Source organism: Papio anubis, chromosome 10 (assembly GCF_008728515.1).
Source record: "Papio anubis isolate 15944 chromosome 10, Panubis1.0, whole genome shotgun sequence".
NCBI classification, from domain to species: domain Eukaryota; kingdom Metazoa; phylum Chordata; class Mammalia; order Primates; family Cercopithecidae; genus Papio; species Papio anubis.
The window spans coordinates 56,809,673-56,824,147 of record NC_044985.1 but is presented as its reverse complement, the minus strand read 5'-3'; the positions used below and the strand labels follow the sequence as shown (position 1 = coordinate 56,824,147).

The window sequence follows — 14,475 nt, the reverse complement described above, 5'->3', positions numbered from 1 at the left end:
AGTCTAATAATAATCTATATGCTACAATCTCTAAGATTTTAGTTAATTTAAATTCAGTTAATTAAAATTATAGATGGTTAATAAAAACTGGCGATACTAAGTTGTCACTCATATCAAGGAAAAGGGTTTTGAAGCATATGAAAAGATGTGATAAAATTGTCTAGAGTGATAATGATATCTCCTGCATTCATTATATTTGGCATTTACAATTCAGAGAAACATAACTGGGCAGAAATTATCCCCATTTTGAGAAACCCAGTCCCAGAGAGGCTGGCTGATTTCCCAAACAGCAAAGGAGGAAAAGATCTAAAACTTTAAACAGAGACGAATAGGGTATGATCGCCTTCATTCAGGATTCTAAAATCTTCCCATCACAGTATGAAAATCACATTAACTTTTCTGGCAAATATATCACATTTTAACTCATAATAAGCCCCAAATATAAAATGTCCTTCTGTTAAGCCACATCTTCCTCATCCTCTATCAATCCTCAGCTTTCCAGGGTCTCCATGCAGGACTTTCATTTCCATCTGTTAATGCACTGCTCTAATCTGTTGAAATCTTTTCAGGTTCTTATTCTTATTGCACCTTTTAACATGTCAATTACTCTTCCGACTGTCATAGGAACTCAGAGTCAATCACATGCTACCTAAATTATTAATGGAAGTGTTGAATAGGACATTGAATAAAATTATTTAATTTAACGCTACAAGAATTAAATGCTCTTTATGTACCTGTAAAAGTGTTTACAAATCACCTAATTTGTATATGGAAATTTTACTTAATATTTTTATTTCAGGACCAGATAAACTTTGCCATCCAAATAGTAATACATCCTCTTTGCTTCTATCAGAATTATAACCCCTAGTATATTTTTTAGCCAAAATGTATTGAACACTTACTATATGCCAAGCATTGTCCTGAGGCAGGTCCTGTTATCCTCACTTTAGAAATGAGGAGACCAAGGCACAAAGATGTTAAAGAACTTGCCTGAGGACTAAGCTAGTCACGTGGCTGAGCTAGGGATTTCAACATGGGTCTGACGCCAGAACCCACACTTTAAACCACTGCCTCTGTTCTGAAGATATTTACAGGTTTCTTTCTCCCAGTTTGACTGTAAGATCCCTGTGGGTCTCCAGCTTCCAGCACAGTTCTGGCATACAGTAAGTACTTAATATATTAGCATTAAGTTGAAACTACAGCACAATAAGGATGGAAAGGGCTCTGTAGCCTAAATAAAAGTAAAAAGAGCATCATAGCTGCCTGCAAATATCTGAAGGCTGCCACATAGAGGGAAGTATCAGTTCCAATGTATGCAGCTGCAGAGGATAGTACTAAAACCAACGGGCAGCATTAAAGTAAAGCAACTTCTAACTAAGACCAACTAAGTCAGCAGTAATGGGCTGGGGGCAGTGGCTCACGCCTGTAATCCCAGCGCTTTGGGAGGAGGATGAGACGGGTGGATCACTTGAGGTCAGGAGTTCAAGACCAGCCTGGCCAACATAGCGAAACCCCGTCTCTGCAAAAAAAAAAAAAAAAAATATATATATATATACACACACACACACACACACACACATATACATACATACATATCTATGCACACGCACACACACACAGTTTAGCCAGGAGTGGTGGCATGCGCCTGTGGTTCTAGCTACTAGAGAGGCTAAGCTGGAGAACTGCTTGAACCTGGGAGGTGGAGGTTGCGGTGAGCCAAGATCACGCTACTGCATTCCAGTATGGAGGACAGAGAGAGATTCTGTCTCAAAAAAAAAAACCAAACAAAACAAAAGACAGCTATTGAAAACAAGAAGGATGTCTTAATATAAGATTCCTACCACCAGCGGTATTTAAAATATGCAGATTACCAGATGATGTAGAAAATAATCCCATACTGAGAATCTCTGGTTAGGGTAAATCAGTGGTTCTCAAATCCCAGTCCACTGATCTGCTACATCAGGCATGAATTTTTTTTTTGTTTATTTGTTTTTTTGAGATGGAGTCTCACTCTGCCCAGGCTGGAGTGCTGTGGCGTGATCTCGGCTCACTGCAAGCTCCGCCTCCCGGGTTCACGCCATTCTCCTGCCTCAGCCTCCCGAGTAGCTGGGACTACAGGCGCCCGCCAGCTCACCCCGCTAATTTTTTGTATTTTTTTTAGTAGAGATGGGGTTTCACCGTGTTAGCCAGGATGGTCTCGATCTCCTGACCTCATGATCCACCCGCATGAATGTTTAAAAGAAAAAAATTTTAAATGCACACACACACACAGGAGCCTAGGCTCTACCCTGGAACTACTGAATCAGAGTGCCTGTAGTGGGCTATGCGTGTTTTAACAAGCCCACCAGGTCATTTTGAAGCATAGCCAAAATTAGAAATGTTGGTCTTGTGAGTTCCTGTTCAACTTAAACATACTATAGTGTTATACAGCATACCTTCATACCTCTCTGAAGGTATGCTCTGTAACTCTCTGAAGGTATGCTCTCAACTATCTCTTAATTTATCATTGTATTTAAAGTTCTAATGTATGACAGATGCCACAGTCCCCGAATGACTCTCACTCTCTAAATCAAACTCTGGCATCTACTCTCATTTCACTGTCTCCTTTCAGTTACAGTTATTGTGAGAAAGCTTCTTCCAAGAACTTAGTGTTAATTTGGAAACTGTAGTTTCCAAACTGTGCATCATCTCTACATGTCACCCAATCTGCTTTCAGATCTTATACACTTTTTATCACCATGGATAAAAACACTGATACAAGCTTCTTTAGGTAAAGGACTCAGATGTTTACATTGCTTTGCTACTAAACTATCTTCTAAAATTTTGGAATTAAATAAAAATACACATTCTTCACCATACTTCCCATTTTAAAATATGTAAAATTTAGGAAACTATTTAGAAAGATTACTCCCTAAATTTTACATCTATCACCAACTTAAGTAGAGCATCATTGAAGGACTGTGAAGGAGTGAGCCACATTTTAAAATCAATAAATATTTTTGAGTACCTACTGTATGTAAAGTACTGTTGAGGGCATGGAAGTGGAAGAGAGACAAAGAAACGCTCAGTATATATTTCTAACATTTAGTTAATACTATGTGCTAGGCACTGTGCTAAAACTTCTTGTGTGTTCCCTTTTAATTCCCTTAACAAGCTACCAAGGTTAACTTCATTTTGCAGATGAAGAAAGAAAGTGGTTATGTAACGGGCCCTGGGTCACAAAGCTAACAAGTGGTACAGCTGAGATGGATTCAAATTCAACAACCACTTCTGAGCATGCACTCCTAGTTACTACACAATACTGAACCTGTCCCTTTAACACCACACTACATATCTGACAGGGGAGGGGAAACGCTTACAAAAAGCAACCAAAGACAAATGCTTGGCAGAGGTAGAAAACAGAGAAAAACTTGAACTCTCCTGGGTGGAGGCAAGGAGGGGCTATGGCTTTGAAGGAGGGGTATTTTAATGACAGTAAGTGTCTCAGGGGCAGGGAAAGGGTAGAAATGCATTTCAGCTGGAGTCCAAAAAGCACACTGCTCATTCGGAGAGGATTCTGCCCTCTCTTGAAGCTGATATGCAGCCTGCATGGGGTGCAAGGGGTGGGGAGGCAGCTGGAGGAGAAGACGAAAGCTTTGTTGGGGGTGACTTTTGTAAAGGGCCTTAATGCCATATTAAGGATTAGAATTTTTCTATAGGTAATGGAGAAGCAGGAAAAGTTTCCAGTGCAGAAATGACATGATCTGATATGTTTTTTCTTCTTTTTTAATTTGAGGTCCATATGACAGATGAATCAGAAAGGGGGAATAACCAGAGGCTGAAAGGAGTGATAAGTACGACTTGAATTAAGGGAAGGAGAGATGGGGACAAGAAAGCATCAATTCAAAAACATCTATGATCAACAAAACCTTCAAGGCTGAGAATACAGCTAGATAAACACTCATTTCCTCAGGGAGTTCCCTGACCTTCCATTCCAGGGACCTTGTTTTTGGTAAGAGATGAGAATTTCTCTGGGGAGAGTTAGGGATGAAATCAGGAATGTCTCTAGAAAATCAAAGAATCAGACATTCAGTCCTGGTTGCAAACCACGAAATCACATCAAACCAGTTAGCTGCCAACCTTGCCTCTGCTTCTATCACATCACATTTGTTCTTAAAACGTGCTCCCTTCCGAAATCTCTGCTTTGTCATCAACCCCAAGGCAACCTAAAGTTCAGAATACTGAGTGTACCTGAGTAGACCCTCAGAGAACTTGCCTCCTACCATTCCACTGCCATATTTCTATATTTCTACACATGATTTTCTGAATTTTATTCAGCTTTGATTAAAATACTTTCTTCTACAAATATCTAATTTACCACATAATTTCCTAGCTGAAATAAAGAACCCTGCCCAGCCCTTTGGCTTATGAAACAGACAACATAAAATAACTGTTATTAATTGGTACTCATTTTCAAACGTTTTCCTTTTATTTGACAATTTTGAAAACAACTACTTGTATATATGACTGGTTTCATGGTTCCTATCTCCGGGCAGTTGATTTTTCACTCCACCTCAAAAATGAAATCGTTGAATTCCTAAGCAACTCTTTCCCCATCTCCATCACACTGGGTATCCATGGCAACATGTCCTGAGGAACTGGTATACTGTGGCATTTCATTGTTTAATGGAGCACTTAATGTCAATTACTGTAAATACAACTTTATATGTGTCTATATTACTTAATCTCCTTTGTATTCTATAAGGCATATATGACAGTCTCTAATTCCCTGGAGACAATGCATTATCCCCTCTAGTGGGTAAAAGCCACAGCAGAAAAACAAAATGAGAGTATGCACAGGATGATTTAAGATCCTTGGACTGCCTCTGTTGCAGTGATTTTTCACCATGTTAGAAGACACAGCCAAGGGTTTTTATCCAGGCAGACAAAAACTGTGCAAATGCCATTACTCCATGAGGTACTTACAATCCCTAAGAAATCGCATGCACATTGTTTTCATAGGGGCTGATAAACAAGTCACAGTCTGTTTTTAGAAGCATCTTATTTGTTTTAGTCATAGTCACATGTTTCAGTAGAATTTTGGTAGATCCTAAAACCTTGTTACATTATGAATCCTGGTGCAGTTGAAGTTTTTGTTTTGCACTTACATGGTATAGATCAATCATCAGCAAGAATTTCCCACTGTCTCACTGCTGGTCTCATTTTATCTACCAGACAATGTCCTGAGAACAGAATCGCAAAGTCTGTTCCATACAGAACACTTTCAGAGCTTAGTGCTCAGCACTGTCCCAGACTGATCACACCCTAACATGTTGGTTCTCTGTTAACCAGCACACTTCGGACGGGATCCAACACATTCTCGTATCATATTTAATTCTGTACTTTAGTGAATGTGCATTTAAAATCTAAAGCTGGAAAGATTTTAATCTTTCTATTTTTTAACTCTCTCATTTTACAGATGAAGACATCAGAGAGGGAAGCAACCAATTCCAGAGTCTAGGATAAAAATGTGAGTATCCCTGTCTCCTTGACAGCATAAAAATACTGACACATTCTTATTACCCTTTTTGTTTCTGGTTTTTGAGAATAACAAACATTAATGGATATTATCTCAGGGCGGTTCTTCATTAAGCAAATCTGTATTGTCTATAAAGCTGCTTTATTTAAAAAATGGACATTTTTCCATGTCTGTAAATATGGGTCTAGACAATTGTTTTCCATACTAGCTTAATTTTCATTGAATGAGAATACCAACATTTATTTACCCACTTTTTTATTGTTGAAAATTTAGGTTGTTTCAAATGTTTCATGACAATAAAAACATTTAAGTGAACATCTCTGCACATTCATCAGACGCACTTGTTTGATCATAACCTTAGGATATATTCTGAGTTGTGAAATGCTGAGGTCAAAAGTAAGCACATTTTGACGCATAGTGCAATTCCGCACTTTGGAAGTATATCAACTTATGCTGCCTCAATTTTAGAGGTTCCTTAAACAAATTTAGAGAGTGTCAGTTTTCCAAGCCCTCACTAATAGTGAGTATCTGCATTCATTTTTATCTTTATCAACAGTAAATAGTCTACCCTTTTGTGAAATATCTCTTCATGTCCTTTTTCTATTTTTATAATAGTATGTTTGGCCCTAAGTTCTTGACTCCACTTTAGTTAAGTGAGCTTCAATTATAATTTCTGATTATGTGTAATTTTAGAAAAGGCAATTCCAACTTGATTTTAATAGGTCAAGTATAGATAAAACATCCAGTAGAGTTTCATTTCTAAATACCACATCCCTTAATGAAAGCACTTATGAAAGCACAAATGCAACAGTTACAAACACAAGACTTACCTAGTCAGACCAGGACTCAGATCCCAGCTCTGCTCCTATTTGCTGCATGATCTTTGGCAAGTTATTGAATTCTCTCTGTCTCAGTTTCTTCAGATGTAAAATAGTGATAATGCTGTTGTATTATTTACTATGCTAAGCTCTTGCATGCATTATTTCATTTCATTCTTACCACAATCCTGTGAGGTAAGCACTATCGTATCTCATCAAATCTAAGATGCCTTTGGTTTAAAATACTATGCACCACTAAGAAAAAATGCTGCATGTAAGATGCATGTTTCTTTTGGTATCATTGACACTGAGGTTGTATTACAATTGGTGGCATCTTACAGTTTCCATTGGCAGCATTTTTTCTTAGTGGTGCATAATATTTTAAACCAAAGGCATCTTAGATTTGATGAGATATGACAGTACTTACCTCACAGCATTGTGGTAAAAATGAAATGAAATAATGCATGCAAGAGCTTAGCATAGTAAATATTCCAAAAAAACTGTTAGTAAGCATTCATACAGTGTTACATATTTCTACAACTTTGATTTAAATGTTTAAGATTTCTAAAATTGGCTAGGCGCGGTGGCTCATGCCTGTAATCCCAGCACTTTGGGAGGCCGAGGAGGGCGGATCATGAAGTCAGGAGATCGAGACCATCCTGGCCAACATGATGAAACCCTGTCTCTACTAAAAATACAAAAATAAATTAGCTAGGCATGGTGGCAGGTGCCTGTAATCTCAGCTATTCGGGAGGCTGAGGCAGGAGAATTGCTTGAACCCAGGAGGCGGTGGCTGCAGTGAGCCTAGATTGCGCCATTGCACTCCAGCCTGGGCAACAAGAGTAAAACTCTGCCTTAAAAAAAAAAAAGATTTCTAAAATTGATCTGAAAAATGTTTTTGGTTCCTTGAAGGAGCATATTTCATACAAAATAGTTGAAATATTTTAATTTTAAAATTACCACAGCAAAAATAGGTTCTTATTTAATGTAATTTAAAGGGAATCTAGTTTGAACAGGAAGTGATCTATTATTTTGTACTTTCAGGAAAGAATCAGCTCAACAATGTACTAAAACCATGAGATTAAGCAAAGTCTCCAAACAGCTAATGGAGAATTAATGCAAAGAACAGCATGGAAACTTTTCATTCAAGTCAATTTAGGCTGGACTCAGTGGCTCAAACCTGTAATCCCAGCACTTTGGGAGGCTGAGATAAGTGGATTACTTGAGGTCAGGAGTTTGAGACCACCTGGCCAACATGATGAACCCTCCTCTCTACTAAAAATACAAAAATTAGCTGGGGGTGGTGGTGCACACCTGTAGTCCCAGCTATTCAGGAGGCTGAGGCATTAGAATCACTTGAACCCAGCAGGCAGAGGTTGTAGTGAGCCGAGATCATGCCACTGAATTCCAGCCTGAGCAACAGAGTGGACTCTATCTCAAATACATAAATAAATAAATAAATAAATAAGTCAACTTAACCATAATATTTTCCCATATGCTGCTGTGATTGGATCTTTTACAGATGCATAAACTCAAATCAATGTCATTTCTTGGAAACTGCAATTAGAAAACTATCACTGGAAATACTGGAGAAGGCATGAAGGAGGAGTGTGAGATGAACCTTGTGTCAGAGGTAAATAAATTATTGAAATCATTTCAAGAATTTTCATAATCTTTTGCATCAACATGAAATTGTACTCAGTGAGGGAAGGCTTCAACTGGTATGAGATATAAGAAAAAAATAGGTATGCTTCATTTGACAGAGGGACAGTTCAAAGAATGTGTGTGTGCATGGGAGTTACGAAGGTCTAGATTCTACCACTTACTAACTATATGACTTTGGACATATATGTTCACTTTTCTCCATCTCTTCACCTGCGTCCTGGCAATAATTCCTAACCCACCGGGGTGTTACCTATGCACACAGGGCACTCAGCCCAATGCCTGACAAATGGGAAAAGTTCAATAAGGGATTGCAGGTATTCTTAATATTGGAATGCGTGAATTACGGGGCTTCAGACTTTATATCTTACCTTTTTTTTTTTTTGTCCTAACGTAGGATAAATTTTACTGATGTATTCCCAACCAATATACGCATTTTTGGAGTACCTTCTTTCTAATTCCCACACCCATCTCACTTGAGAATTAGGCAATTTTTAAAAAGGCTTCTCCAAGAAAGAAGAAAGGTTGGGTTTGTTTACTGTAAATGTAATACATTTTAACTTTTTCTCATATCTTACACCAGTTGTTTCCCATATCTTTATTTTCTGCCAGAAACTCTTCAAAATGAAAACGTGCTTGTTGTAAGCTGGGATCCTATATTTGAAAGATGCTGCTGATTCTAAAGATCACCTTTTTAACAGAATCCTCAAAAAACAAAATTTCTGTTTCTGAATAAATTATTTATCAAGTTATTTTCAATCTTTCCCTCATTATGAATAGCAGAGCAAATCTTAAGAGAAGGAGAGAGTGGTAAATCCTTAATTACATTATTTAAATATTCACAGAATTCTTAAATAAAGAGGAAATGGAGCGGGCCAATGGGAACCCAACCTCCTCAGACTTTGCAGTCAGTATCTACACATCCATCTTTTTATTCTTTCTTAGATTCGCCGTAATTAGAAATGGTCACTGGGTGGTCTCCTTCAATGGAAATTTGCTTTCTTGTTCCTTGTTTTATTTATTTTGTGATCAGAATCCTAATGTTTATTGAGTGGTCATAATGCTAGTCCCTACTTCCTGTTATATGTTTGAAGAAAACCACAATACCAACTCAGATAGGATTGTGGTTTGGTGGGGAACTTAAATGTCCATTCTAAAACCACATGGCCAGCACAGAAGTTAACAACATTCACAGGCTCTATTTCAGTTTCTAAAATCCAGGGAACACACACCTTCTTGATGTTGCAGAAACCAGTGTCAGAGTGAAACGTGTGGATGCTGCCTACAGAATGTTTGGCTTGCTTTTCGAAGCAAGCTTTATTGCCTAGAATAGTCTGTAAGAGCATGCTGCAATCCAAGCAGTTCTCACTCCCCTTCCCTCTAGACTGATAATAAAAATAAGAAATGCATATTCTCTTTGTAAAGAAACATTCATTGGTCAGGCATGGTGGCTCACGCCTGTAATCCCAGCACTTTGGGAGGCCGAGGTGGGTGGATTACCTGAGGTCAGGAGTTTGAGACCAGCCTGGCCAACATGGTGAAACCCCATCTCTACTAAAAATACAAAAATTAGTCAGGTGTGATGGTGCACCCCTGTAGTCCCAGCTACTTGGAAGGCTGAGGCACGAGAATCGCTTGAACCTGGGAGGCGGAGGTCGCAGTGAGCCGAGATCACGCCACTGCATTCCAGCCTGGGTGACAGAGTGAGACTCTGCCTCAAAAAAAAAAAAAAAGAAAAGAAAAGAAAAAAAAGAAACATTCATCATTACTTTGTTACCTTGACACCACCCTTACCCCAATATCACCACTAGAATACCATAGAATCATCTCTTTCTTGCCCAATGTCATTCTTTTTTCCGCCGCAACTATATAATATGAAACTCTAAAATTCTCTACTCTCTCTACTTTATATAAATCCTATGTAAGTGCCACAGGCAAAAACATTACACAAAGTATTTTTAAAATATATACATTTAGAGACAATGCCTTATCTTTTGGATTAAACATGTTATAGTCCCATAAAGAAATTTAATTATATTGCTCGAAAGCATTTGTTTTTAATCATTCTAGTGGTATAATTTTTCTGCTCACTTATAATGTACAGATTACTGCAAAACAGAATTCAAGAGTATATATCCTTCAATTAAAAAATTAAAAGGATGCCAGGCACGGTGGCTCACGCCATAATCCCAGCACTTTGGGAGGCCAAGGCAGGCAAATCATGAGGTCAGGAGATTGAGACCATCCTGGCTAACACAGTGAAATCCCACCTTTACTAAAAATATAAAAAATTAGCCGGGCGTGGTGGTGGGCGCCTGCAGTCCCAGCTACTCGGGAGGCTGAGACAGGAGAATGGTGTGAACCTGGGAGGCAGAGCTTGCAGTGAGCCGAGTCGTGCCACTGCACTCCAGCCTGGGTGACAGAGCAAGACTCCATCTCAAAAAAAAAAAAAAAAAAAAAAAAAATTTAAAAGGAAATAAAGAAAAGAAAGCCTACTGAGAAAACTCCTCTCAGGAATAAAATTTATCTTCTCTTTCAATCCCCAGGGTACTGACATTTTTAGTGTTTGACAAGAAATGCTAGTACATTCAATAAAGATTTATTTTAAAAAAACACATCTAAAATTTAACTTCACTTCCAATTTTCAAACTGTGAGGTGGAGACTGCTAAGCAGAAAAACACAAGTAAGTGAGGTTGCTCTAAGGATAATCTGAGATCCTTATTTTGCTGTGATGAGAGTGCTCACCAAGCTAAAAAGCTGTAAAATAATAGACATTCTTTAGGTGTAGTCCAGGATTCATTGATATACAGTAATGCTCTGAAGACTGAAACACGTACACAAGAACATATTACATAGATAAAGTGCTTTCTTTTAGAAGATAAGAGATTCTATAAGGGATATATTTAATGGTGGATTCAACATACCTGTCTTCTTTAAAATACGGGAGACAAAATGGTACACCCATTCCTTCTCAGAATGACTAGTACTTTATAAAATCTGCAAGTTGTGGATTAACTGCCTCTCAGTTCCACATCCACACCTTACCCTCCTATGTGGTACTTCAGCTGGACCCTATAAAAACATCTCTCTTTTGTCAGTTGGTAAAATTTTTCTTTTCCTTTTCTTTATTTTCTTTAGAGACAGGGTCTCACTGTCCCCCAGGCTGGAGTGCAGTGGTGCAATCATAGCTCACTATAGCCTGGAACTGCTGGGCTCAAGTGATCCTCCTGCCTCAGACTCCCAAAGTGCTGGAATTACAAGTTTGAGCCACCATGCCCAACCAGTTGTTGCAACTTTAAGCTTTTTTAATAGAGGCACGGGAGGGTTGCAGCAGAGGAAGGAGCATCTTTCTTGTGTGTTGCTGCTTTCTCTTCCTCTTGACAGTCTGGCTGCCAGCAGTGTGCAGGAGATTCAGTTGAGCTCACCCTTCAGCAAGTTTCCCGGACACTCCAGCAGCTGGATTCCCATGAACAAGTTCCGGCATGTCACACCCTAATGGGCAGTTTCCTGCTCACCAGCTCTGGCCACAGGCAACCCAGAACTTCTCATGGAACAATTCCAACCTGAGGCACTACGTCAAACCTCACCAGCACCCTAGCAGGTGGCTTCTTGTGAACCAGCTCCCACCCATGGAACCCCAACCAACCCCCACTGCCCCATCATCCATTCGCAGCTGCAGCCTTTTCAATGAGGTCTCAGTCACAGCCTGGGGAGTGGGCCCTCTTCCAACCTGCTCCTTCCTTGGATGCACTTCATCGGGCCTGGAGCTTGTAGCTGTTCTCTGCCTTTGCTATCCCCATATTCTTTAGAGTCTCTTTTACCCCGTTCAGTAGTCAACCACCTTTTACTAGGCAACAGTTCTCTATACTAATTTTCCTAACTGAACTCTAATACAGAGTTGGCACCAAGTGTGGTTCCTGGTTACAGACCCTCAAAAATATTAATAGAACTTTGGGATTAGTATGGTCATGTCCTCTGACTGGAAGACAATACCAATCCTTGTCAATGGGATATGGGATGCTGGTAATCCATGGGATAAAGTCACATCAAAATTAAGCTAACACCTGTGATCAACTGCAATGAAGTGCCAACGGAAACAAGGTCTGGGAGTCAAAGAGGCTGCTGTCCTTGACTGCTATGGCAGTAATGATGAATATAAAGATTGCAGGGTACAATGAATTCTTTTGAGTGCAATGAAGCATCTACCAAAAGAAAGTAAGTTTAGGTGTTTTTAACCCCCAGCCCAAGTTTAAGAACCAGACAGCTTCCACACTAGCTCTAAAAAAATCCTTTATTTCCTGTAGCCACAGAGCTACTATTTCCAGAAATTAAAAAAAAAAAAAATGCATTGGGTGTGTTGCTGAATTACAACATCAGTTGAATTTACAACCACAGTTTCTCACATGAAAGTTAGTGTACTGATTAAGAAAGAATGGGACCTGAAACCTGGAAACAGGAACATCTGGTTGAATTCAAGATGAAACAAACAATTTCAAACCCCAAAGAAACTCTGAGGTTCCCTTGACCATGGAATTTGCTTGCCCTCTTATGTCTCAAGAGTCTAGCTTTCGGCCGGGCGCGGTGGCTCAAGCCTGTAATCCCAGCACTTTGGGAGGCCAAGACGGGCGGATCACGAGGTCAGGAGATCGAGACCATCCTGGCTAACACGGTGAAACCCCGTCTCTACTAAAAAATACAAAAAAACTAGCCGGGCGAGGTGGCGGGCGCCTGTAGTCCCAGCTACTCGGGAGGCTGAGGTGGGAGAATGGCGTAAACCCGGGAGGCGGAGCTTGTAGTGAGCTGAGATCCGGCCACTGCACTCCAGCCTGGGCGGCAGAGCGAGACTCCATCTCAAAAAAAAAAAAAAAATAAAGAGTCTAGCTTTCTTTTCCTGGAAAACTTTTGCTGAGTAGCCTCCCCTGGAGTAGATGTCTTTATAAGGGGATGCTCATTCTCCTCAAGATCTCTCATAACCACTCAGTTCCTAAATCTCAATATGCTTCACAGTACACAGCATCACCCAGAAGGAAAGGGCTTATAGACTCGGAAACCTGCAAGACCCTTGTTAATATCTAGTGGCAGAACCCTGGGAATATGTGTGCGGGTAGGTACCCATGGTGTGAGCTAAAGAACGCTGGGAAATATACAGCACATCTGGCTGCTTTCATGGATAGAGATGCACCTACTAGAGTTTCTGGACTGAATGTCAATGGGTTAGCTCATGAAGCTAGAAGTCTCTGACAGCTTACTTGGTTGGTTGACTGAAACCTGTAATGAGGTTGAAATGCCAGAACTTCCCTGGCATGATATGGAGGATGGAATCCAAAGGCTTAAGGGGATAGGAATGTAGTGGATTTATCATGTGTGAACTACATACCCAACCCCCTCAACTACATCTGAAAAGAACCAGAGACACTCCTTGCACTAAGACATTGAAAACTACATAAGTGAGGGGAGCGCTGCATCTCTGATAAAACTTTGTGGTTATTTTCCTTTGCAGACCAGTGAGACCACAGGAGATGTCATGACTGAGATGAGCTTCCTGGTTTCTTTGGAGATGGTGGGATACAGGAGGAGCAGAAAAAGTAGCAGCATTGAGTGCCAAAGACAAGATCGGTGCATTTACTATTAAAAGGATCAGGGGCATATTAATTAAAGTGCTTTGGCCCAAAGGAATCTCTGGTAGTAGCTAATTTATCCTGCAGTCCCTAGGAATGAAATCAGTGTGCAGCTTACTACAATACTGTATAATCTATATAACAACAACAACAACAACAAAACTGTAGGTCCGGTGGCCGTTACATCACCACAATGGAGAGTCACAGAATCACACCCAGTTCTAGGCCTAAAACAGTTTATTGACCCATAACTCTTTGATTGAAGGGAAGGCCCGATTTCCTTAAAAAATAACCCTGCAGTGCTGCCACAGGCATATGCCGTAAACCCTCCTCCAAGCCTTCACCAAAGAGGCCTGCTACCATTACTAGATGGGCAGTGCACAGGGGGAAAGGACATACTCAGATATTTCAGGGATTACTAAACACTAGCTCTGAACCAACACCAAGTTTCCCCACAAGTTGACTAAGAAAGAAAAAACACGAGCTCAATTTATAAATGGTTCTGCATGATACATTGGTACCAGCTGAATGAAAGTCTATGTCCACAGCTTACATTCGCAGTTAGGGGTGACCCCCAAAGAACAGCTTTTAAGGAAAATCCTCTCAGAGGGAAGAACTTTGGCAGTACATTTGGTGATTTACTTTGTCTGTAATCAGAAATGGCCAGAAATAAGAGTCTACACTATTACATGAGTCTAGATGGGTGATTGCTTATAGTTTATCTGAATGATCAGGGACTTGAATAGAAGATTATAAGATTGGTGACGAAGAACTTGAAGGAAGAGGATGTGATGGACCTCTCACATTGGGCACAGACCTCAATAATCAAATGAATACAATTATATGCTCTGTGGATGT

General features: G+C 39.8%; 1 protein-coding gene and 1 long non-coding RNA gene across 6 annotated transcripts in view; one reads left to right on the top strand and one right to left on the bottom strand.

Moving 5' to 3' along the window:
• MAP3K20 (mitogen-activated protein kinase kinase kinase 20) overlaps positions 1–14,475 on the bottom strand; it is a 191,289-nt gene that overhangs the window by 129,328 nt on the left and 47,486 nt on the right. The gene's annotated exons all lie outside the window — the stretch shown is intronic.
• Positions 5,432–13,628, top strand: LOC108581335. The gene is made up of 3 exons (XR_001893393.3): positions 5,432–5,509; positions 7,859–7,969; positions 13,500–13,628. It is a non-coding gene; the product is annotated as an uncharacterized LOC108581335 (long non-coding RNA).